At 46.9% G+C, this 25,271-nt stretch overlaps 1 long non-coding RNA gene across 1 annotated transcript; it reads left to right on the top strand.

The window, feature by feature from the left end:
• The first annotated feature begins 211 nt into the window (after positions 1–211).
• LOC104684889 lies at positions 212–4,747 on the top strand. Its single transcript, XR_002043898.3, has 3 exons — positions 212–462; positions 577–643; positions 4,600–4,747. It is a non-coding gene; the product is annotated as an uncharacterized LOC104684889 (long non-coding RNA).
• Positions 4,748–25,271: the final 20,524 nt, after the last annotated feature.

Below are 25,271 nucleotides of genomic sequence, written 5' to 3'. Positions count from 1 at the left end.
AAGGGAGGAAAAAAAGTGCCTATGGGGATTAACAGAGAGGAAGTTAACAAGAACCCAATGTGGGAACTCAAGAGAAACACCAGGCAGATGGTATATCATCCCAGCAAATACTTAGGCTATTTTCCTGTCTGAATCCATTGATTTGATCAGAGGAATGTGCTGTCTCTCATCTGTGCAGCTCTCTTTCTCAGAGATGCTTTGACAATGCATCTGATCTCGTGATTCAAATTGCGTTTGCACAGTCAGAGCTGGGGCTGCTGAGGTGTCTGCAGGAGGGCTGGAGCGCTGCATGGCAGAGGGCAATTCCTTGCAGGATCAGTATTTAGCTCCACAGGGGAGATCTGCCTTCTTGGCTGGCCAGGCTCAGTCTCACAGAGCACAAATGTGCTGTGGGGGTCCCTGTCCTTGGAGCCTGAATGACCCATCTTTTTACTTTCTTGGCAGCAATGAGAAATCTCTCAGGTAACCCAGGGAAGGGCTGGGAAGGGCCCAGGTATCCTGCAAGGGCTGCAAGGGCACCAGCATAGTTGAGGAGAAGGACCCCTTTCCTCACCAGAAAGTTTCCTCTTTCTACAGGACTTAAACCTGAAAGAAATGTTTGATCAAATGGTGGAACTCCTCCATCTCCCCAAACCACTCTATGGTGAGTGTTAAGTCTTTTTTTTCTCCATCCTGTGGGGTTTTTTCTGAGTTGGATATGTCTGGTATGATCATGTCATACTCTGGGGGTGGAAGGAACATCAGCTCAGCATTTTCAATGGAAGCAGAAGCAGAATTATCCCAGCTTATCCAAAAGCTTGTGTATGGGAAAGGGGTGAGGAGGAAATCCTGGTCTTGGAGGGCTGGTGGATTCATTTACTGGAACTGTTTGAAGTCCTTCTGTTTGGCCTGTCTCTTCTCTGCCCTGGTGTAGCACAGGAATTACCAGCCAGACAAACCTATGTGTTCAGCAAAAAGGAAAGGAGATTAAGGGGCAGGATCTGTGAATTTTACCCATGTTGTTTTGGAAGAAAAAGTGTTGTAAAGAGAACACAAACAATTAGGGCATATGCCGAGTTTGTTCATCTTCAGAAGCCTGTGGTAGGTGTGCCAGTGCACTGGTGTTCAGCAATTAACAATAAAGGCAGACAGCAATTAACCACATGTCTGCTGCGAGTGGTAATGCAAGTTATTTGTATTTAACCTTCATGATTCATGAGCCACTTTCATTCTCGGAACTAAAGAGAAAGGGAAGGAATGTCTTAGAGCCTGATGTCACCATGTGAAAAATGATCAGACTTCAGTAGTCAGTAATGAAAAAACTTATATATATAAATAAAAATGTACTGATTTTTGCCATTCTTGGCAAATGAAATATAATCATTTATCATACATATATCTATGCATACATACATATCTATGTCCATGTATATTTTTGACGCTAACAGTAGAGTTCTGTTCCTGGGAATTTCAAGCTTCATTTGCTTTTAGGATCTCAGATTGTACATGTACTGAAACCAGTGGAAAAATCCTTATCAGCATCAATGGCTGTTGCATTTGGACTGCTGGTAAAAACACCACCACAGGAGCCATAGGCTTTGGATGGGGTTTTTTTTTTGTTTGGTTTGGTTTGGTTGTTCTTCTTTCCCCATGTATTTCTGAAGAAATTAGACTTATTTAGGAAAAGCAGCCTTTACAGGATTCAGTATTCAAAGGAAGGTGATGGGACACCCAGACTGCTGGAATTAAGCCTGTTCTGATGCCACATCCTTTCCAAGGGTTTTTGAATTGACATACAGCCTTCATGAATAATTGTCACTGGGGCAAGTACAGAGCTGGGTCTTTTTTAAAAACATCCTGGCCACAGGGGAAAGAGAGCAAGAAAACCAAAGGATACCTGTGTTACTGTCTGTTAAAGAAGAAGTAGCCACTGCATCAGGATTATATACACTGGAAGATCACTTTTTGTTTTTCCCTGAACCAGAGTTCTGTCACAAAGCTTGTTTTTGGTGGAATGAGGTTTAGCAACCAGTTTGTCTCATTATTGGTAAACAGATACCTTTTGGATAGTTTTCCATTGAGCAGCATATAAATCTAGGCTTAAACATAATGAACTGGCTCCAAAAAGTGTACTGGAATATTGATTTTTGTGAATTAATAAGATATTGGTTTGGGGTTTTTATGGATTAATACTTAGCTACCAGCTGTTCGGTATTTGGATAGAGAACATCCGAGTGGTAAAATGCAATTTTAGTTTGCAAATGGAAATGCTTCAAGATGGAACAATTGGATTGGTGGACAGATAATATTAAAGGGCAGCAAGGGAGAGACACAAAGTGCCTTTATTGCTTATTCTTTCAATACTAGTAATAAGTATTGACTACCTGAAAGAAAGCCAATGAAAGATTTTTTTGAAAATAGAGTTTGGAGGGCTGTTAGTTTTGTCTGTGCCTAAAAGTGCCATCCTAGAAAAACCAATTAAAATGAGGTATTTTGGCAGGAAAACAACAATCTTTTTAGCACAAAAAGAAATAATTTAAATTGTGTTCCCATTTATGAAAATGTATAACTTAGCTTGGAATCAAAAGCTTATTTAACACTTTTAGCAAAATGAAATCTGCTTTCCTCCTGTTGTCCCTGTTCCCATTGGGAACTCAAAATTTTCCAATAAGAACTTTTTCAGAGGTGAATATTCTCAGGGGAATTTTCTTTCAAATCCATCTAATAACCCATGTCAGGGAGCACTTCAGATGTTCCACTGTGAGATGAAAAGAGGTCAGGGTATTGTAAGAGGAGCTGAAGGATGAGAAAAGTGATTTGAACTGCAGACTGCCACACTTGTGGGGGCAACACAGCAGTGGGCTGAGCATGACGGAGAGGTTGAGGGGCAGAAACAAGAATGTACTCTGGTGTCTGTGATCACCCTGGGAAGTCCACTGTGCTCTGGTTACCTTTGAGCTACCAGGCTCTGAGCCAGAGGAAGTGCAGTGGTGTCAGCTGGCATCAGTGGGAACAGTACTTCGAGTTGTACTCCTCCAAAAGGGCCTGCACCACAGCTTTTGGGGCAAAACAGCAGAGCTGATGAGTTTTGCCATCCTTTACTTGTCTGTAATTACTCAGCTCTGCTAATGCCAGTTCTGATCTCAAATGTAATGCTGGGGTAGCTGCACTGGTTTCACAGGAGTTAACCCTCAATCGTTCTACTGAGAGCAACATCAAGGCTGTAATCTCTGCTACAGAGCAGTCACAAACACAACAAATAAATAGCCATTGGCATGGCTTCAAGAAAGATGTTCCATCAGCTGCTGTTCTTTTGCCATGGGAAGTTCCTGTAGGGAACAGGTTGCACTTGAAATGTAAATCGAGTTCAATATCATCAGACTCATTAGTACAGTCTTTGGTGCTGCTTGGTAAACAGACAGCACATGGAGCCTTGACACCTGGCTGGCTGGGCATTAATAAAGCACTCAGTCAGCATCTTAACGGGGAGGCAGTGAGGAGAGAGGCTCGGGAGTGGGTGAACACTTGTCTGTGTGTGCCTCAGGAAAACCTTGAGTGTCCTTCGACTGCAAGCAATCTTTGCTGGATCTCAAGGACAGGAGCATGAACGTGAATACATCTCTGCTCCTAAAACTCCAAACACATTGTGCACTGCTATCAAAGCAGGTCTGCAACAAGCCCAGCTGAGCACAGCCCATCAGGCAGAGCGTGCAGCCGAGCCCTGGGGAGGGATTTGGTGTGCAGTCACAGGATTGCCTGTGAGAGCTCCTTGATCAGAACAGAAATATTTAATCAGGTCTGTCTCCTGTAACTGTCATGTAGAGAAAACAAGGTTGCAAATTGGATTTGTGTGATCAATGGGCAAGAAAGACCACTTTATTCACCTTAGCAGTGCTGATGTACAGCACTAGGCTTTTGTGACAGCAAGGTGCCCATGTTCTGGCAGGACTGACTCTCTCCTCTCTGGGGATATGGGCTGCTCTGGAACCATACACTGATCATTTTAAAATTTTAGCCACCATCTTGCCTTCTTGTATGTCAGTAGAAAATCAGCTGCTGAGTTTAGAACGAGTATGATTTCCTTACAGCAGAATCAAAGGAAGAATTTGCACTGATTTCTGAAGGCAAGTATTGGACCTGATTAGTCAGGTTGCACAGCAATATTTGGGCACATAAAGGTATGGTTCAGAATTTATTCATATATGTGAGTGAATTAGGAACCTGCACATAGTTTTTTGAAGTTCAAGGCTACAGTGGAGAGCATGGTACAGGGGTCTGACTCGAATAGAAAGCGGCTCAGAGCCTGAGCAAATCCTCTGCAGCCAGGTCTGCCACCACAAAGCCACTGTTAAATAGATCTTCCAGACCTGACACTTCACAGTTTCAAACATTTGCAAAGCATGAACATCACAGCAGGTCTTACTGAATCTAATGGCACAGCAAATGTTTTAAATAAATAAATAAATAAATAACATACAGCAGAGATCATGGGAGACATGTCTGAAATTTGTGTCTTACCAAGAATTGGCATGGTGACTTGGCAGGGTCTTTGGAAGGTTTTGAGTTACATTGGTGAATAATAAAACTATTTTTTAAAATTTTTCTCCCTTTGTATATTAGGAATGGACTTGTAAAAGAGGGACTTCCAGTCACAGTCTGTCTGTCTCCCCACAAGTCTGGAAGAAGTTGATGGGATGAAGGGTGCAGCTGTGGAACCCCCCCAGAGCATGAAGAGCTGTAGGATCCATTTGGAGAGGAGCACAGCAGAACCCAGGTATGAGAGGGACATGGGTCATGGACACCTCAGGGCAGGTGCAGCAGCACCAACCTCTGCTAATGTTTGCTCTGTGAAAAAAAAAAGCACAAAAATCCACCTGAACCTCAGATATTGGGATCTACAGCAACGATTCCTTACTTCAGGAAATGAAGCTTTTCTGAACAATACCATCTTCTGTCATGCCTAATCAAAGTAATTAAAGAACACTACCACACTTTATTAATGTAATTTATCTCTTGCCTGAGGTGAACCATATTTATGCTCCAGTTACTCAAACATCAGTGTTCTGTGTTTGAAGGAATGGTGTTATGCAGTGATGTTTGTGTTCCACAATATCAGGCAGTAATTGAACAAGCGCCTGGGAAATTGGGTATTTCCTACTTCGGAAAAGCTTCCCTGGGGAATCCGTTTTTGCACAGGTATGTTGAACAGGCTGGACTTGGGCATGTCCTTATTTGAATGGCAGCTGGAGGCCTACACAAGCCAAGCTTTTCAAGCCAAACAAGCCAAAATTCATCTATAAGCATTAAGCCTGTGAATGGCCTGTTCAACTGAACGCACATGTTCACATCATCTAATGAACCGGGGTTGGGACTCCAAATTTATTCCAGCTGAAGATCTGGCAGGGAAAGGCTAATATGTGCTGAAAGAGGAAGGAAGGAAGGAAGTTAGTTAGTTCTAGAGATTGAAATCATTAAAGAAAATGTCAGTAGAAAAAAAGTACTTATTTTAAAAGATACAAATGTCTTCCACGAATACGCCTCTGATGCAGCCACAGTTGCAGGGCTCTTAGGCACAGTATCCACCTGCCTTTCGTACCAGATGGAAGAAGCAGTTTAACAAGATGTATGGAGTAGGACAGTGTGAGACCACGGAAAGCATTGCCCAAAACTGACCGAGAGGTTTTCCTGGTGATTGCTGGCAATTTGCTGCTGTCTGCTTGATTGAAGCTGAAGACAGGAGAGAGCAAGGAGAGCAGCACAGAGCTGTCATGGGCCTGGCCTGGACAGAGGGTGAGGCAGCTCCTGGCTGGGCAAGGCTGGAGGCAGAGTGAGTTGGCAAGGGAGGTGCAGCCTCCTGCATCCCCTACAGACCTGGCTTTGTCTGCTGAGCTGGGCTGGCTCAAGGCCATTTTGGCCACCTGTCCGTGCTATTTGCTCTCATTTGAGGCCAGCCTTGGGTGGCCTGAGAGGAAACCCCCCTGGGGCTCGGTCTTAAAAGTACACTTGGAAAGGACATTGCAGGTCTTTGTCTACCCTACCTTACCCACACTTCAGGCGGATAAGATGGGCCCTTTCCTACCAGGGACCTGACTCTGGGATGAAGGGCAGCTGAGATTTGCTGACATCTGAATCCAGAACTGGTCCAAGCTCAGGTGTGGCATGGGCAGAGTCAGGGGAGAAACTGGCACAGAGAAAACAGAGGGAAGCAAACCTGGCTGGGAACATGGCACAGCAGACACATCCCCTCACACTGCAGCACGTTTCATCTCGGACCTGCAGCTCCCAGTGGTGCTCTGCTGCCTCTCGCCCAGCACATACACGGGGCACTAATGCAGTGACTGTGCAGTTTTACTGAGGCTGATGTAGAGAATTCCACAACTACATTGAAAGCACTGTTAAGTAGATGACATGTGGGGAACAGTACCATGCTATTTTATTTTTTAAAACTTGGGTTATGTATTTACTGCTTTCCTAATGGGTTCTTAAAAAATATCTGAGAAGTAGATTCTGTCTTGTAAATAGGTCCAAATGAATTTTATTGAGACTTTTGTGTAAATCTTTTCTACCCTGCTCCGAAGTAGATTTTGGCAGTTTAAAAAGCTTTCTAAGAACAAGGAAAAATGAGCTTTTATTCTTTGTGAATAAATGAACTGCAAATTTCCTTGGGTAGTGGTTAAAACTGTTTTGAATTTTCCTAGAAGAGAACAATGACTCGCACCCATTGATAAAGTACACCTTAGCTCTGTATTAATAACAAGTGCAGTGGGCTGGATCAGATTGCATCTGCCATTGAGAACACAGAGGCTTGCTTGGAGGACAGAGCAGGACTGGGCTCCCAGCATGTTGTGTTTATGGCTCCAAACCCGAAGCACAGATTGGAGATTTGTCCCAGGTCAGACTCTCCTTGACAGCCTGTGCACTGCTGCATATCGAGTGCTCCTGCATAAAAAGTTGGATGGCAAAAAAGTAAATTCTGGTGCTTTAAAGGCAAGGCCTGATGCCTCATATGTTCTAGGAACATGCCTCCCAGATTGCCAGCTCAAAATTTAGGGTGAAAACAAAAAAAACCCCAAAGCCACGAGGAAGATGTCAGTATGATGTGTAAGGTGCAAACTGGGAGAGCCTGTGAGTGAAAGAAGAATAGAAATGATTTTGAAACAGAAAAATATGACTGGAAAGGTAACTGAATACCATGTTGAACATGCTGATTTTTCTTCCTGATGATTAAAACAAGAAAAATCATACTACAGAGCTGATCATTAGTGTAACTGATTTTAGTGCTATGTAGGATAATTTCTTTCAACAGTGGAGAAATGGCAAAAAATATGCCAAAGACAGAGGGTCTATTAACAAGTAAGTCAGCTGGGGCAAGCAGAAACTCATGTAATATGCCACGAGCATGATGAGATCCAGAAAAGGCATAAGGACTGAAGAAAATGGTAAAATGCATGGCACAGAAAGCAGTCATTCTGTTGGAAAAAGCTGTCATAGCAAACAGAGCTTTGGCAGTACATGCAATCAAGAAACAGCAATTAATTGAAACTGGAAGAGATGTTTTTCCAGTTATAAACCTGGCTTTATATTTAGACAGCTTTTTTTTGCTGCTATTTATCTGGAGGCTGTTTGTGTATTAGATCTACCAAGCCCTGTCCTTCGCTGCTTCGTACCTCTCAGGCTGCCCCTGACCCTGCTGCCAAAGGCTCTTCTAAGGCTGCGGTCATCCAAGACCCTCCTGTGGCCACTGGTCCTGCCTCGTGGCAGGGGGTGGCATCTCCCCACACCACCAAGCCAGTGTGATCCTTCTGTAGCACAGGGAGGCAGAAGTGGCTCTTGCGGAAAGGACAATAGCAAGGACTTCTGGGGGCATCGCCCTGGACAAAAAATTGGCAACATAGATTTTCATTACAAGGAAAACCTGAGCATCTAAGATTTCTGTCTTGAAATCAGTGACCTGTGCCTGGAAGAGGGCAAGATACTGTAGCTCAAAAGAGTCTCAGTCGTGCTCCCTGCCTCAATAAAAATGAGAGAAGGCAGGATTGCAGCTGAAAGGGAATTGGTTTTGGACGCCCCAGGGCAGTGTACAGAAATAAAGCCCCCTCTCCTCCCTTCTCCCTGGGGCTCAGGCAGGCAGATGAAGTGCAGCAGAATTTAACTGGTTCAAGAGCAGCTGAATGAAAGAGTTTGGTAACCCTGCCAGATTCATTGCTTTATTCATTATTTATGCAGACAGCAGCTGCAAAACAGATTTAGGGACTGACTACAGTAAATAAATGGCTGACACGGCCCAGCTTTGGCACTTCATGGCTGCTGTACCCATGTGCTAATCTTGGTTCAGATACTGGTATTAGAAGCAGCACCCACCCAAAGCTAATGACTCGTTGTGGGTGACAGCAGCAGAGCAGAGATGGACCAGTGGCCTTGTCCTGGGGCTGTGAGGGGGGTGTGTACAGCACAGAGCAGGTGCTCTTCCTCCAGTGTCCGTAATACAGATACTGTACGGGAAATCTCTTGCTTAAGTTATGGGGTATCTGTCCCTTCCACCATGCAGGGTTACTTCAAACACAGTGCTCCCAGCACCTTCAGGGACTTTACTGTGTCCTCCCCTGGGTCACGGCTGCTCCCAGGGGCAGCAGCAGCAAAGCTGCACCTAGACAAAAGAGGGGACTCTACTTTTTTTTTTTTTTATGAGGCAGATAGTGCATTTTGTTCCGGTTGGTGTGATGGATTTCACACATCTGCCTTGGCCAAAACCAAGCTTTAATAATAGATGTGGGGAGAAAGCGCTGACTGAAGGTTGTGTCAGTTGTAGGAAGCCGTTGCTGAACGTCCAGTGATGATACAGCCTCTTGGCATAATTTGAGCAAGATCGTACCATCTACGCCTATAGGAAATGTATCCCACTTAAATCCCTGTCTGTGTGTGTTGGTGGTGTCATCTGGCTCCTGGGTGTGTGCAAGGGATGGCCTGGGGGAGCAGCAGGGCTGCCTCTGCCTGCCTTGGGGCAGACCCTTGTCCGCACGGGGACAGCGCTCCCGGGGAGCTGTGGCAGGACAGGAGGCAGGTGGAGATGCCGAGCTCTGGATGAGACCTGCGGTGGGCTCCTCTGCTGCTTGCACTCATTAAGCATCGTGTGGCACTTGGCAGCAGTAGGGCCATTAACCTTAATGTCCTGGCCAAACTCCAGCCTGCCTAATTGCATTCTGCCCGTGAGGCAGTATATTCCCAGGGAAGATTCAGGTGTGGAAATTGCTCTTCACTCCCTCTCCTAAACAATGTTACATGAAGGGTGGTTTAGTGCTGAAGATGAAACCTGTTTTATTCAGAAACCTAAATCTGGATTTAAGGATGTAGCAGAACACAGAGTCTTCCAAGCAAAGCCCAGGCTCCCGAGCAGACCCAGGTGCAGAATGTGGTTTTGCTTTCCTGCAAATTTTTCACATTCCTTTATTAATAACAAATCTCCTAAAATCTGTTTAAGCTCATTACTTGCAGCAAATAAAAATACTTCACGCAAAAAAAGGAAACAGATGGTCTTGAATGTTGAAGATCTGTTTGAAATGTATTTTCAGCCCACTGTCTGGAACTTGTCTTGAGTTGTAAAGGAATCGAAGTTTAATTACAGTCTCTGCAACACTAACACTGTGTAACCAGGGGATTCTCCCAGCTTTGTGTATCAACCTAACTAATGGTCTCTGTGTCACTGCTAAAGGGAAACATTTATGCACTTGTTGGAAGGAAAATAACGCTGGGTCTGGGGGCTTCTTCTCTGGGACCACATTGTTTCTACATTAGAGTCAAGAAGTTTTGCTGTTAAGCTGGAGTGGGCAGAGGATTTGCATTATCTGGGTTTGTGTGGCATCCTGCCTGTGGATGTGGTGCTCCTGAATGGTCCCTGCTGACTTGGCATTTCCATCAGAGAGTGAAGGCAGGGGAGTTGTGCAGAGAGCCTCAGACAGCAGCTACACCCTGTGTGTACAGCACTGCAGCCTGCAGTGCCTGGGCGTTTCTCATGTCTCTGGATTTAAAGCTGCATTTGGGAAAGCACAGACTTTGAGGAGAAGCAATGGTTGTGGTTTTCTCCCACAGGGACACCTCAGGAGGTTAATTCAATCTGTGTTACTTGGACTCCAGAGCTCCTGCTGGCACATCATCCAGTTTTCATAGTCAGTGTCCTGCTTCCAGCTGAAGCACAATATGGTGCTTTAAATTTTTTTTTTTTAAAAATCACACAGCTGCTGTCCTGTAGGACACTGTGCTCTTAGATGACCCACGGGCATGGCTCTCGTCAGGTAGATATGATCACCCCAAATTAATGCCTGGAGGAGGAAAACCTGAAGCCAGAGCTGAGGCAGAGGAGGGGCTCCCTGTGGGTGCCCCAAGGATGGCATCTGCAGGGCAGGTTTGCCCATTTCTTGGAATAATAATAGTAATAACTAATAACAGTTATCAACAAATGGGTCAGGGCAGTTCGTTAATTCCACTTTTCTCTGACACACCTAAAGCTGCTGAGCAATTGGCAGGTAGGATGTGAGTGATGCTGCTTCTCTCTAGAGCCAGGTGTTCAAGGTTTGCCAGAGCTGGAGTGCTTGGGATCTCTGCTGCTTTTCTGCCTGGTTGGATGCTGGACGTGTTTGTAGCAGGACAACAACAAATGGTGAATAAAGTGCATCTGAAATGAAGCTCTAAATGCATAATTTCAGGAATTACAGACTGTTGAATGAATTTATATTTGAATAACATCGGTGAATACCAGTCTGGTAGTCAAGAACCTATAAATAAAAAAAAAAGGTTGTTAAGTAAAGGGGGGTTATTTTAGAAATTAATGACTTGTAGGATTTTTATGTAATATATTTTTGTTGAAACCTTATTTTTGCTCAAATCTAGGACTCGGGTTTTCTCACTTCCTCCCCTCATCGTTTCACAGGAAGATTGGAATAGCTGTATAAAGTGAGGGTTTATGGAGGAGGCATTCTCAGCTTCTTTCTAATAAAATTATGGAGAAAGAAAAGGTCAAGCAAGGTTTCACTTATCAGATTTTCTATCAGTTTTTCTCCTTTACCTTAACTGAAAAATAATGAAAAATGAAAGGTATTTTTAAAAATAATCAAAATGAAAACTTCTGTTTCCCAGAAAATAACAATTCAGAATTTTCTCTCGAAAAATGGTGAGTGACATGTTTCTAACCTTGAAAATGCTTCTTTTCCCCCCTCTGCCTCCTTCACCCCCAAGTTCAGCCAGCTCTGGCATCATGCCCAAGTGAAGCAGTGAGAAGATGTCTCATGGTTACTCTCTTTGGCAAAAGAATGTTTCTGAGGGTTTTTTATTTGGACGATGATGATGATGGTGATGATTATTATTATTATTTTGTTTCTGCTTGTTTGTGTTTGTTTGAGACATAGAAATCTATTATTGCAAAGCAAGCTCGCTTATCCTCGTTCATCCCCAAGGAGGAGAAGATCCAGCCGGACTGGGCAGTCAATGTTTACCCGGCGGAGCCCTCGGGCTGCGCTCGCGTGGCTGTGGCTGCAGCGGGGGCGATGCCTGGGGGGCTGCTGGGTTCCCTGGGGCATCGCCCCCCTCTCTGGGGGCTGGCCTGGCTCTGCAGAGGCTCCGGCATTGCTCAAACGACTGGTTTTGTGTATTTTTTCATGACAGGCTTCGCAGGTTGGCTGGCTGAGGATTTTTGATGGCTCAGCTTCTCTGCCCGTGGGACTAAAATCTCTTGCATCCTCCGCCCCTGAGCTGCTCCGGCCGCCCCGGCGCAGGGGCTGCTGCTGTGACCCTGCGGGGAGCTCAGCCGAGCCCTCGGTGGGCTCTCTGCGATTAGCACGTGTTCCTTTTCCAGGGCTCCAACACATTTCCCAGGGATTTTCCTCAACCGAACACCTAATTCTATCATTCCATTCGCACCGGAGGGCACATCTCTGCATACCCATTTCACAGCTCTGATTATGCTCCCCTCTATTAATTTTTAAGCGAATGTAAAGCAAGGCCTCGAGAGGAGGCTGAACCTCGCTGGGAGTGGCCCCTCTTGCCCGGCAGGGCTGGGCAGGGCTGAGGCGGTGCCCGGGCAGGGCTGGGCAGGGCTGAGGCGGTGCCGGGCAGGGCTGGGCAGGGCTGAGGCGGTGCCGGGCAGGGCTGGGCAGGGCTGAGGCGGTGCCGGGCAGGGCAGGGCAGGGCAGGGCTGAGGCGGTGCCGGGCAGGGCTGGGCAGGGCTGAGGCGGTGCCGGGCAGGGGCCGGGCTGGGCAGGGCAGGGCTGAGGCGGTGCCGGGCAGGGCCGGGCTGGGCAGGGCTGAGGCGGTGCCGGGCAGGGCCGGGCTGGGCAGGGCTTGGGCAGGGCTGAGGCGGTGCCGGGCAGGGCAGGGCCAGGGCTGGCAGGGCTGAGGCGGTGCCGGGCAGGGCAGGGCAGGGCTGGGCAGGGCTGAGGCGGTGCCCGGGCAGGGCCGGGCAGGGCTGAGGCGGTGCCAGCCCGCGGGCAGGGCTGAGGCGGTGCCGGGCAGGGCCGGGCAGGGCTGAGGCGGTGCCAGCCCGCGGGCAGGGCTGAGGCGGTGCCCGGGCAGGGCAGGGCTGAGGCGGTGCCAGCCCGCGGGCAGGGCCGGGCCGGAGGGAGCAGCTCCTCGTCCCGGGCTCCCCGAGCCGCGCTGCTCCCGCAGCACCGCTGGGGAATCCCCGCCTTGGCTCCAGCTCTCTGGGCAATCGCGTTTGCGCTCGGCACACAGCAGGAGCTTTAACCTGAGAGCAGGCGGTGACTCGCTTTGGAGCCGAGAGGTAACAAGCTCTCGTGAAAAACTCGCCGTCTGTCTCCCCGGAGGAGGCTCGGGATCCGTTTGGAGCCTGGAGTGTGAGCCTGGCGGGGCTGAGCTGCTGTCAAGTGCCTGCCCAGACAAATAAAGCCACGGGAGGCAGCGTGTTGGCACCGGAATTTCTCTGAGTTAAATCGGGTTTGACAGTCTGAAACAATACCATCATCTGATGTCTAGCTCTTAGCTTCTTCATCGGATGATTTTTTTTTTTTTTTTGTGGGAAAGCGACAAACTAGAAATCCTTCTAATTTGTTTCAACAGTTTGAAAATTTGGGGTTTTTTAGGTTAGCAAGTGCAAAATTTATAGGAAAAAATTGAAAGGAATAAAATTTACAAGTGCTTTTTGTTCTTTGGAAACACCTTGCTCCTTCTAACAACTTTCATATGATCTTTGGGACCCTTTTTGAGGGTAAAGCTCAGAGAGCCGGCCTGTGAAGTGCTCTGTTTGTGTTCTCTTGTGTTATTAGGGGCCATCTCCTTGCTGCAAGCCTGCAGCATGGGCAGTTGATGTCAGTGACCTTGGGTGCCTTGATATCATGATGCTGTGGCCATTTCATTTGGGTAAGATCTGTCCCTCAACCTGTACTAGTGGCCTCAACATCTCATGGAAGATCCATAACAACCATTATTTTTAGAGCCATTGGCCCAAGTTCTTCAGTGGGTAAAATTCAGAAGGCAAGAGATGCACTGGCGATCTGGAAATACTTTCCACATCACCAGTGGGTGATTAATAAACTCCTCTTTATGCTTATTCTCACTTGATCCCTTCCTTGCTACTCTGCCTGCAGCAAAAAGATGGTGTGTAGTACATATATACTCAGGACACTGGTAGAAAATCAGATTTTTTTCAGTGCGATATCAAGTAATGCTCCAAGCCATGGGGGGAACTCTATATTCAGTCCCCTTTTAGATGCTGTCTATGAAAATCAATCTTTCTGGTCCCAGTGCTCACATTTTTTGTGTGTTGCTTTGTGTTACTGTATACTTTGGTTTTGTCTACTTACTCCTTACTCTGGCACCTTTCTCCAGGATGGAAGTGTTATCTTGCTTTGCAGATGATCCCCAGCCTCTGTGTCAAGAATCCAAATGATAGCTGTTTTCCTGAGAGCCTGGCTTTGCTGCTGCTGAGATGACGTCCCTCTCCTTCCTCTATCTTTTGCTCTGAGAGTGTTAATGAAATCTGTGTGCAGCCTCGGTGCTGCTGAAACCCAGCCTCTGGTGTCAAATCAGGAGCTGCCAGTGCCTGAGCAGCGGCGTGAGGCCCTCCCGTGATAAATCCATCGGTTGTGGGCTTGCTGCTGTTCCCTCCTGCTTGGTGCCGGGTGCTCCCAAACAGCCCTGCTGGGGCCACCACGGGAAGGGGTGGTTCCTCTCCAGGGGGTTCTGCAGCCTGTGGTGTGGAGGACGCTTTCCCCAAGGTGTGAGCTAAGCAGTGCTTGCACTGCTGAGAGCCACCACGGCATCAGGGCCTCTGCAGGGAGCTGCAGAGTGGAGTCTCAGCCCGAGCAGGTTCAGCAATTTTAACTTTTGGCATTTTTAACAGTTCTTGAATGTGATTTGTAGTCTTCCAAAAAATGGGTCTTGCAACTTCCCCCCAAACGTGTAATCTGAAAACCCACTTCAGAGCCTGCCTGATGTAGATTAATGCACTAGGAATGGCATTTGATGAAAATACAGAAAATTACCCGCTGATTTTTTTGATTGCCAAATACTAGGAGTTTGCTTTATACAAATATCACCAACCCCTTCTTGGAGGCATTTGTTCTTGCATTTGGACCTGTGGTCTAAGATCATGCATAGCAGAGTTTTTCTACCAACCTTGTTGCAGACAGTTTCCTCCTGAACATAAGCTCATTGTTCTCCCGATGTAATTAGACCAAGTGTTATGACAGTTGGTAGGATTACAGCACTTTGATAAATGACTTGTTTCTCAGAAGAGAAGGTTTGTGAAAACAAGACCATTCATCTCATTTCTCGCTCATTTCCTCTGCCCAACTTCCTTCTTGAAAATACGCACATGGACTTGGCTGTGAGCTGAAGGGAAGATTCTGGTGCTTCCCACAGCCTGTGGCTCCGAGTGGCAGCCCTGCCCCGGAGGCTGGCAGCTTTTCCCCCAGTATGGTGTCATCTCAAAGCTGGCAAGAGGGCTCTCGGCTCCTGCAGGTCTCTGATGAAGATCCCTTGGGTACAACTCGTCTGGTGCTCCGAGCCTGGAGTCAGGAGACGGGCTGGAGGATCTGCACTTTGTGCTTTTGTAACTGTTGGTGGAGCTGCGCTGTGCAGGGCAGGTGCACTCAGAGCCGTGTCCCTTCCAGCCACAGCTGCTGCCTTGAACCTCACAGACCTGTGCTGTGCACCAAGGCAACGAGACTTGCCTCTCAGCACAAATTTACCTCCTTCTAGGGTGTTCTGATGACTGATTATCAATAGTTAGTGTAGCCCTTTCTGGCCATGCTGGAGATTTAGAGGGATTTCAAGGTCATTTGGCCATGGCTGCTTTTCCAAGCTGGTTGGAGCGAAGCGTGAGGGCTTCCCTGGGAAGTTCTGCAAGCTGGTGTTAATCATTTATCTATTTTCTGAGTAATACGTGTGTCAGAGCTGAAGACAGTAGCTTTTCTGAGGTTTGAACAATGGTGACCATCCATTCCACTTTACAGCACAGTTTTTTATCTAAAATTGGGTTTTAGGCTTTCCTCTGTTGAGCTGTGTGACTGATCTTAAAAGCTTCTTGATATATTACCCAGGCCTATTAGGTTCTACTAGACCTCTCCATCACCAAGAATTGATTTCCCCCTCTTCCTCCCTTAATGCTTGAACTCAGAAGGCCCTTAGGGCTTCTGGCTTAATTAAAAATTAAATTTACAGATCATTTCTCAAATCATCCCTTAAGCAGCCAGTAATAATGATCACCTCTGAGTGGTGTGTGTCACTGTCATTTTAATGTGCTGTGTAGTAAACAGTAATGTGTCCCCTCTGTGAACCCTGTGTGGAGCAAGCTGCCCTATGATGCTCTCTGTTTATTTATGTGTATAATACAGAAATCTCTAGGTCTGGAGTCCTGGGGATCTATGCCATGCTCCATCTTCAGTCACTTTTTTCTTCCTACCATAGCAAAGGAGGGAGCGAGTTGTCCTGCATTTATGAACACTTCTGTTTCTTTTGAAAACTATTTTCATCTCCCCCAGTTGTTTCCCACTACAATTTGAAGGTTATTTTTATTGTTCCTTTTGCTGGGATGCTCAGTTTCCAAAAGTTCTTTTTTTTCCAGTTGAAAGGAAACTCATGTTACACATGAAGAGAACAGAAAAAATCTGCCAATCCAAACTGGCACAAAAGGTTCTTGCTGTGACGCTTCACAATAAACACACTGCTGAGAGTCTGTGAGGTACTTCAGTATTACAGGTGGCAGAGTTCATTGCAAACAGATAATCCAACTAACTGTGCCCCCTCTCATGAGCATTCTCTGTAAGCCAATCCACTAATGGCTTTCTCTTCTTGCACAATTTGCCTGAACTTCTTTAATCTGTGATGAACCTGCCAAGAGTTTTCTCTGGTTATTTACTATTCATCTCATGCAATTGATTGCACAGAGAATTTGCTAGGTTTGCTTTTTTTTTGTTATTTTGTGGGTTATCTGTGTGTTTTGAAGTAGAGAATTAACATTAATGAATGGTGAATAGTTTTGCTGATGCACAAGTCCCTGCCCTCATGCAATGTAGGTGTTTGTATGAAGCCACTTTGAGCATTTGTGCAGTAACACGTGGGTGATTGCTGCTGAGCTGAGCACAGACCTACAGACTTGTACAGATGAGACATCCGGGCCTCCACCCCTGCTTCCTTTCTCATCAGATAAGTGGTTTTCTTCCCCTTGTATATTTGCTGGTCCTCTCAATTCCATAATGCATTTTTTTTTGTTCCCTTTCTGTATCCTTTTTCTCCACTGTTCTAAAAGGCTCTTACCTCAATATTTGAATTTACTCTGGCTCTTGATTTAAGTGTGCCTTTTTCTAATCTGATCTCAGTAGTGCCATGTGAAGCCAGAAACTCCTTGTGCTTATTTATTGGTTTGGCCAGCTTGGCCATTTTTCAGTGGTCCCCACGAGTGTTTTAGGGAGCTGTCTGTGCTGTGTCACACCTTTTGAACTGTTGTTGGCAGGCCTGTGCCCAACAGCCTCAGCTCCACCAGTCAGACCTGCACCGTGTTGCTCTGATCTGTGGCTCAACCGTGCTGCTCTCCTCCCTCTCCAGGCACCACTCTGTTCTATTTCCAGATATATTTTTACTCATTAAACTCCTAAAAGAGAGGCTGATCAGAAGACAGTCCCAGGGAGGATTTGGCCTAGAGATACTTTGCCAGATCCTCTGCACTCAATTTTGATGGGGATGAACATTTAACAGCTCTGCAAGTGGTCTCTGAACTGAAACCCTGCAGTAATAGTGAAGAACAGACTTGGGAAGAAAAAAACTGGCCCTCTGAAGCCCTTTCTACCAAAGGAGTACATAGTTTAATAATTGTTTGAATTAATCCTGTGAAAGCCCCTTGCACTCTAAGAAACATCACTAGAGAAAAATAAGTTAGCCCCAGCTGAGTTGCCAAACCATTAACCTCAGCCGCTGAAGTGCAGTGCCCGTGCGTGCCTGTGTGAATCAGCTCTTCAGCTGGTGGCGTCAAAGCAGTGGCTATCCTCCAGATTCTGGGGGGTAAAAAGAGCAAAAGCTGTCTAGAGTATTCCCTAAACCAGCCAGGGCTGCTTTAAAACAGTGGCTTGAATCCTCTGTGATTTGCAGAACCCTAAAACTCCCCCGTGGAAGTTTGAGCTTCTGCCTAAGCTGGGGGTCTTTGCACCGCCATCCGCTGCAGATCCCCGGGGACAGCGCCCAGAGGCCTCTCCCCGCCAGCTGCAGCCAGCCTGAGTGATCCGTGGCTCCTGATCCTGTGCTGCTGGGGCTGGGGGCATGTGGTGGGCCATGGGGAAACACTGTCCTAGAGCCAGGGGATGCTGAAACGCCTCGGAAAGCGTCCCAAGGGCAGATCATCTGAGGAGCGGTGGAGCAGCACGAGGCCAAAGGAAAATGCTCCCGATTGCTGCCTTGGAGGCGCGGCAGAGCTGCGGCAGATGCGGCAGAGCAGGGTCAGCGCGCAGCCCCTGCAGCGCTCCGGGGTTTTGGAGGCACGGCACCATGGATCTCCCGGCAGCAGCTGGTCGGGCTCTCCTTTCCTTGCCGGGCGTGCAGGATGAACTCAGAGTCAGCGCTCCCGGCTGCGGCAGGCCAGGAGTGCGTGGCTACCTGTGTGTTCCAGGGGCACCTGTGGCTACCTGTGTGTGCCAGGGGCACCCCCGCACTGAGGCACAGGGCGGCTCCCGCCCAGCCCCGGGGGCTGCAGAGCATGAGGCCAGACGGACAGGTCAGGGTAAACCACACCCGCCTCCCCCTCCGAATAGCTTGGTGGCTCTTGGAATGAAGGAAACGGCGTCCCCGGAGTGCTGTTCTGGAGCCTGCACGTGTGCGTGCCACGGACAGCCCCGGGGCTTTCTCGCAGCTTGGGCTGCGGCAACACACAGAGGCTGAGGCACCCCTTGCACCACTGATTCGCTGTTTCCTCTTCCTTCCCTCTCTTAAGGATGTTCCTGCATGAAAAGTCCTTGTTCCAGATCTCAGCTCGTTCCAGGGGGTCCTGAATTAATAGTTAAGGTTTTTGGCTTGGCAACTTAGTTGATGTGCTGTTGTTTGAAGTTGCTTGATTGATGCTCGCACGTGGGAAGGCAGCAGAGCAGGGTCCCTGCGGGCGGCTGGCTCGCCTGGGGCAGCCTGGGCACGGCAGAAATCTTCATCTCCCTCGCATGGCTCAGGCCAGCGCTGCCCTTGGTTCTCCCCCAGCATCTCACCCAGGCTGTGTCCGTATCACGCTGCTCGTGGCAGCGTCTGCCAGCACCACCACACTGGTCTTGGTACAAATCCTTGGTGGAAGAGAAGTCCTGCTCCAGCAGCAAGGGGAAGGGATGCTGCGGGACTTGCTTGTGTAGTCCTAAATAACAGCCTGTTTATCTGTGCTCTTTGATAGTGTGTTATTTCCTAGAGTAATGTTGTGTATCAAAATAACCCAGAAACCTCTGATTGCCTGTAAAAGAGAAAAACTATAGATTGCAAGTGCTCTGAAGCTATTTTGAAGTAAATCTGTCCTGTGTAACTGCAGAAGATTATTGAACACAGCCAGAAATTGTGTCTGTGGGGCTCCTGTCTTAGATTGGGTGAATGTTTCTGGGGCGTCCTGAGACCAGTTCAGTCCTAAGGGCACCTGTATATGGCTAAAATACAGCACTGAACCAAGCTCTCTCGCCCTGTGTTGTAGAATCCTTAGCTCTCTGAGACTGTCTGGTGTGAACTGCCTGAAACTTTGGCAAGGAACCCTCTGACTCGCACAATTTTCCCTGGGAGAAAGCTCTGGGGTGGGTGAGAAGAAGAATGCTTGTGTGGGATCAGTCAAAACAGTGATTTTATTTCTGATCTGTTATCATAAGGCATGTTCCCATGCCAAACTAAAAAGGATTCCAAGTGAAAAGTAGCATTAGAAAGAAAAAAAAAAAAAAATTGCAATAATGCTTTTTTTCCTCATTCCTTCCACTTCTCCCTCCTCCTTCCCTATGATGTTCTGGCAAAATCTCTAGTATCTTGCCAAGTATTTAGCAAGAAAATGTTTCAGTTTTATTATCTTTTTGACAGATCCATCACTGATCACTCTCTGGAGTCTGCCCTGTCTGCTCAACAGCTGGTTCTGCTCAAAGAGTCTACTGGAACTATTTGTGCATATTTGTGAATGAAGGGTTTAGATAATACCCACAACAATTGTACAGTCCCGCTGCTCTGGCACAGTAACACTTTACATTTGCTTTGCATAGGAATAAAGGATGATGCCAGGTACACAGGATGGGACATGAGCTGCTCTTCCTTTAATGTGTATTTAAGCTGTCATGTGAGGTCATGGCACAGCTGACTTCTGTGGAGGGAACAGTTGAGTCTTGCTGGGCTTTAGGGGAGTTTACACCGTATTGAGTGAGCCCTGAATCCTCCAGTGCTGCTCTGGGGACTGGTTTTGAGCAGCTGTAGCTTGGGCCAGCCATGGTGTTCAGATACATCTTCCAATGGTGGATGCAAGAGGTATCATTGGCACAGGAACGTAATTATGCCATTATCTGAAAGGCCCTCTTTATCAGCATGTGGGGTGCAAACAGAGCTTCTAGGGTTCAGAGGCACTGCTTCAGCTCTTGGGGCTGTTGGGTTGTCCCAGTGGATGAAAGAATGACATTGACTTCAAACCTGGTACCTGTTGGATGTATTCTTGAGTCCTTATCCCAGCTCCTCAGGGACATCTGGCATGCGCTAACTCAGGAGCAGGAGCTTTCCCTCTGTCCCCCAAGCTGAGCAGCTCTGATTTGTGCATGTTCTTCCTGCTGAAGGCATAGTGTTCCTCTCCCTGGCTGCAGGTCACATGTAGAGTACTTTGCAGCGAAGCAGTAAAGAAGCTGGTATCCTCTGTATTGATAAAAATGCAAAGAAATGTATGTGTGTGTATCTTTAACAAATAGAATTAAATCCTCCTTTCTCCTCTGCCTTCTGCTTTTTCTCCTGTCAGTCCGTGCCACCAGTCCCACTTGGAGACCCAGTTCCACTAATGCTGAGCAGCCTGTTCGTTTGTACGTGTTTGTGTGAGCTCGTTTGATCTGGTTGTTTCAGAGGAAAGCACTGAAGCAGCCCCTGTGCTGCAGCATGCTGCCGTGTGTCCAGCACACCTGGGCTCTGCTGCACAGAGATAAGCAGAGCAGCCCTTTCAAGCTCCCCAGCAGAGCTCAGACAGTCATCTCGGGGGACTGCTTCGCCAGCAGAAGTTTGTGCTCGTCCTGCTGAGCCCTGTGTCTTGCCTCCAAGCTTGTTTTCTCTCTACTGACTTGAAGTAAATTAGCTTCTACTCTATTTCTCTCTTCCCTCACAAAAATAAAGAGAGGAAGGAAAGGATAAGAGCTAGCTTGGGAACTGTTGCACATGTGAATGCAATTTTAAAGTTCATCTGTTTTTCTTGGAGGCTGCAGTTAGTGTGTGCAGCCGTGCTGCTTTCCCTGCTCCCACCAGGCTCCCATGTCAGTGCTCCCAACAGCCTTGTGAGGGTCCGGCTCTGCATCCTGTCCTGCACCTGAATCCTAATGCAGCCAGTTGGGGAAGTATCTCTTGCTTTCTCTGCTCCAGCTGAATGCTGGTCTCAGCTCAGTTATCGCTCAGCTGTGGTGATATTGCTGCCTGATTTATATGGCCTCTCTCCTTCTTGCTCCTCTGCCACTTGAGTACAGCCATTATAAAAGCCATCTGCAGCTTGTGCCTTTATTCCTTGGGTTTCTAGGCTGGCAGATGGTATGGACAAAAAAAGAGCCTTCCTCTGTCTAAATTAAGCAATAACACATCAACTTCCAATCACATTCTTATTATCACCTCGTGATCGCACTTTCATAAAATCCCCGTTTCCACAGCTAAGCATGATAGATATTTCCCAGCCTTATGGCTTGTGTCTGAAAGGCGTCTCTGTGCCACAAGCCCTAAAAGGACATTTCAAGAAATTACGCACCTGTCCTTGCCTCCTACTTTGCAGTTTGCAACAGCTCTGCCCAGGCAGCCATTTGTTGCTGCTGAAACAAAACCTGGGCAAATTCCCATGTTTGGTGGGGTCAGAGCCGAGCCTGGCTGTTGTGCTGGTGGCTGAACGGGCTGCTCGTTGTCTCTTGTGCTCTCATTCGGTGTGAGTTTGGGTATCACTGCAATTCAGAAATCTCATTTCAGGGCTTTTATCTTGTCACCACGAAAAGCAATAATTTGATTCTGTTCAGTTACAGATTTTTTTTCTTCGTTTGACCTGCTGGTTTATTATCTTTCCCTCATTTGGCCTAATTAAAGTGCTGTGTACAGCAGCTTGTTAGACTTAACTACGTTCCTGCATCGCTCCGGGAAGTGCATCTTCACTGATCGCTTTAGCAGCAAGATTGGCCCTCGGCAAATAATTTGTAGCAAATCACTTGACTGACTGAACATCACCTCCTTTTTTGGGTTATGAATCGTCTATGGCAGATCGTTGTTCCTGTTTCTCGTAATGCTTTCCCAGCTAATTCCTGTGACTAATTTTTGGGCTGGGGTTGCTCACCCCTGGCTCCCTGTGACTCGGCAGTTGTGGTTCAAGCTGCTCCAGCTGGACCTGTAATTTTTAGAAAATGCTTTGGTTTCTTGATTGAATCAGTCTAACCACATCAATACTTAATGTAAATTCCAAATTTTCTTGGACATTCTCAATATTTTATTCAACCTTTCGGCTTTACTAAAGACTTCCTTTGTTGCATGTGGATCATGAACACAAAAAATAGAAAGAAATTAATTACAGAAAATGTTTGGTTTAACCATGGCTATTTTATTATACACTTTCTTTTTTGCGGTATTCCCTTGGTTCTAGTTCCTGGTATCCCCATCACCCTATAAAAGAAGCTGGTTTTTTCCTAACTTGAAGAGACACCCTGCATCCAAAGCCTGGGGGAGCAGAGATGACACTCACGTATTGATGTAGCAGGGGAGACCTGTGGCTCAAGGTAAACTCTTCTGTCTTTGTTCTGCATCAAATACTAAACTTTGCTCACAAAGAGCAGTAACTCCTCCTTGGTTTTGCCTGAGTGTGAGCAGGCTCAGAGCAGATGAGTTTTGCAGCTGGTTCCTGCACACTGGTGAGGCACTGGGGCTCTGTGGTTCAGCACAGTCGTGCAGGGTCACATCCAGTGCTGGGTCATGTCCTGCACTTGTGTCCCCTCAGCCTCCTGTGGTGCCTTTCTCAGCTGGGGCAGCTCTGTGTCCTCCAGGTGAGGCAGTGCCTTACTCCCAGGAGGAGGCTTTCACTGTGCAGCAGAGGGTAAGTTACAGTATAAATGAAAACAAAGTGCTTAGTTCTCTCTGCACCGTGCTCTAATGGAAAAATATGCTGACTACTTTCTGCTCTTCCCTCAAAAACTGATGTGTTTGTAAATTCTAAGCGAGTACTGACAGGTGACTAATTTATTTTTGTCAGCTTAGCAACAAAGCCTACCCTTTGCCACCACGTTCATTTGTTATGGCAGTGCGTTGGCTGACATTGAGATTCATTTGGGTTTTTAATGTATCTCAGTGATGCAGCATCGTAGCTATTCAGCTGCATTCCTCTCTTTTTCTTCTAAAACTAATTCATTTCTAATTTCTCCCCATTATTTCCTTAAGCTCTGTGTGTATCTACAGACAGGCATTTACAGTTTTCCTAAGGTGGAAAGACTAAAGCTGCAGTTCAGAGGCTCATGAGGTCATTGCTGACTTCCACCTCTTTTTTTGCAACCCAAAATGCAAGGAGAAATGGAAAGGAATAGAGGCAACTTGATATTTTTTTTTCTTCTCTCTGGGAGATGCAATGTGCCATTGCCAAAAAAGATCAAGACTGATGTGCCATCAAGCCCATGAGAATGTCAGTGAGAGCTGTCAAAGTTAGTAGAGCCTGGGGCAGTGACAGCGCCGAGCTCTGTGCCGGCCGCTCCAGGTGGGTGTGAGCCCAGCCAGCCCAGGCAGTGCCATGGGAAGCACAGGGCAAACCCTGCACATCATTCTGGGAGACTGGGGATCCTGTTATTGCAAGAGTCATCTGGGAACAGAGCCAGGCCTGCTCTGAAAGGCAAAGGGCTGGAAAAGTAAAGGGCTGGACCTTCTGTGTTTCCTGTGTGGCTCCCATTGTATCGGTGAAGATCATCCTCTTGACCTGCTTCTGCTGTCACCTACCAGGGGCAGCAGGACTCAGCAGCAGCAGCCAAGGCTCTGATGGTCAGCCTGGGACTGGCTGCAGTGTCTGACCCTAGGTAGTGGTGCCAGGATGACACAAAGGTGGTTCCCATTAGTTTCCTCACCGCGGTGAGTGGGTTGTGCCCCAAGAGCACATCCCTCACCCAGAACAAGCCACGTGTATCCTTGTCCTCACTGATGTGAGACAGCAGCTCCTCCTCCACATGTGCTTTGCTCTGCTGATGGCTCAAGTCAGCTGTGCTGAATCTGGTCCAAATTCTCCAGGCATCTCTTGTGCTGGGAGAGGTAACTTACTGCCCTGCCTCCCACTGCCTTTGGAGCACCTCATGTGGCCACTGATCTCAGGTTTAACAGGTTTGCTCATTAGAGTTTCTTGTCTGTCTCCAGCAGGAGCTTATGGATGCAATACGGAAAAAGCCAGAGGACATGGCAGGCATCACTTTGTGCTCATTTGAGTGCTGTTTTCTGCATGTTAGTGTAAATAAGCATAGTAGCAATCTTAGAAATTATTGGTTGAGGGTATTTTTTGCACATCATTCTGCAGTAAAGCAAATATGGCAATGGCTTGAACGGGTCTATGTCCTTTCACCTTCATGCATAAATTTAAAGCTGCTGGATCTTTTCATTCATTTTCAACAAAGTTGCTGGAAACCTCTAAATGCTATCAGTACCCATGTTGAAACATATTTTTATAGCATGTTTCTAGACCCTTTAACTTCAACAAAGCATTGAACAGCTCACGGATGGCGCCATCTCAATTATCTGTCCTCTGTGCACTCCTCTCAGCTCTCAGACACAGCCCCGTGCTAACCATACATCATTATTACACTGACTTCATAGCACTAATTGACACAGAATGAAATTCAGAGCAGGAAACAGAGAGAGTTTAGCATTCAGTACGAACAGACTGCAAATTAGTGTTACTGCTGTAAAGGTTAACTGAGACTGAGAACGGCTCTCTTACTGCCATGTCAGCTGAATGTTTCCCTTTTTTGGGAAATAGCCATGATTGGCATCTGAGGAGTAGAGGGGATGCAAAGGGAAGGAAAGCTCCTCACCCTGAGGAAATCCTACAGCAGATTGCATATTAGTGTCAGCTTTAATCAGAAGTGGCCATCTGAACTGCCCAGGCACCTGTGAAGCTCCTAAACCAGCAGGTCTTCAAAATATCCCAAATCTTACCTGGAAGGGAACAAGTAACAGCTCAGTGAGCTGCACGTCTGGGACATCTGGAGCCAGACCAGGGTGGGACTGAATGCCTGAGTGTAAATGGGCACAAAGTTTATTTCTGTCTCTTACCTTTAAGTCACAGATTTGTATGACTGAAAGAAAAAGTTATGGAGCAAGTCTTGTCTTTCAGAAATTTGTCTAAAGACCTCCTCCTTTTTTTGGCAGTTTTATGTTAGCTGTTTACTGTAAACACCAGAAGTATCTATAGCAGAGTTAATAGAAAATACTAATTTTGGTTCAGGATGAACAGATACTGAATGTTTGCTGCTGAAAGCAAACCACAGCAGAATCATCACCTGCATTATGCAGATTTGCTCATATGATAACATGGCAATCTTTTCCATGATTACAATATTAAAATTCTTAAAACTACATTTTACCCTTACTAGCAGTCTACAGCAGTCCAAAAACATCAA

This window comes from Corvus cornix, chromosome 14 (assembly GCF_000738735.6).
Source record: "Corvus cornix cornix isolate S_Up_H32 chromosome 14, ASM73873v5, whole genome shotgun sequence".
Classification (NCBI taxonomy): Eukaryota; Metazoa; Chordata; class Aves; order Passeriformes; family Corvidae; genus Corvus; species Corvus cornix.
Note: the sequence above shows the minus strand (reverse complement) of the source record. Positions and strands in the feature narration are given on the sequence as shown.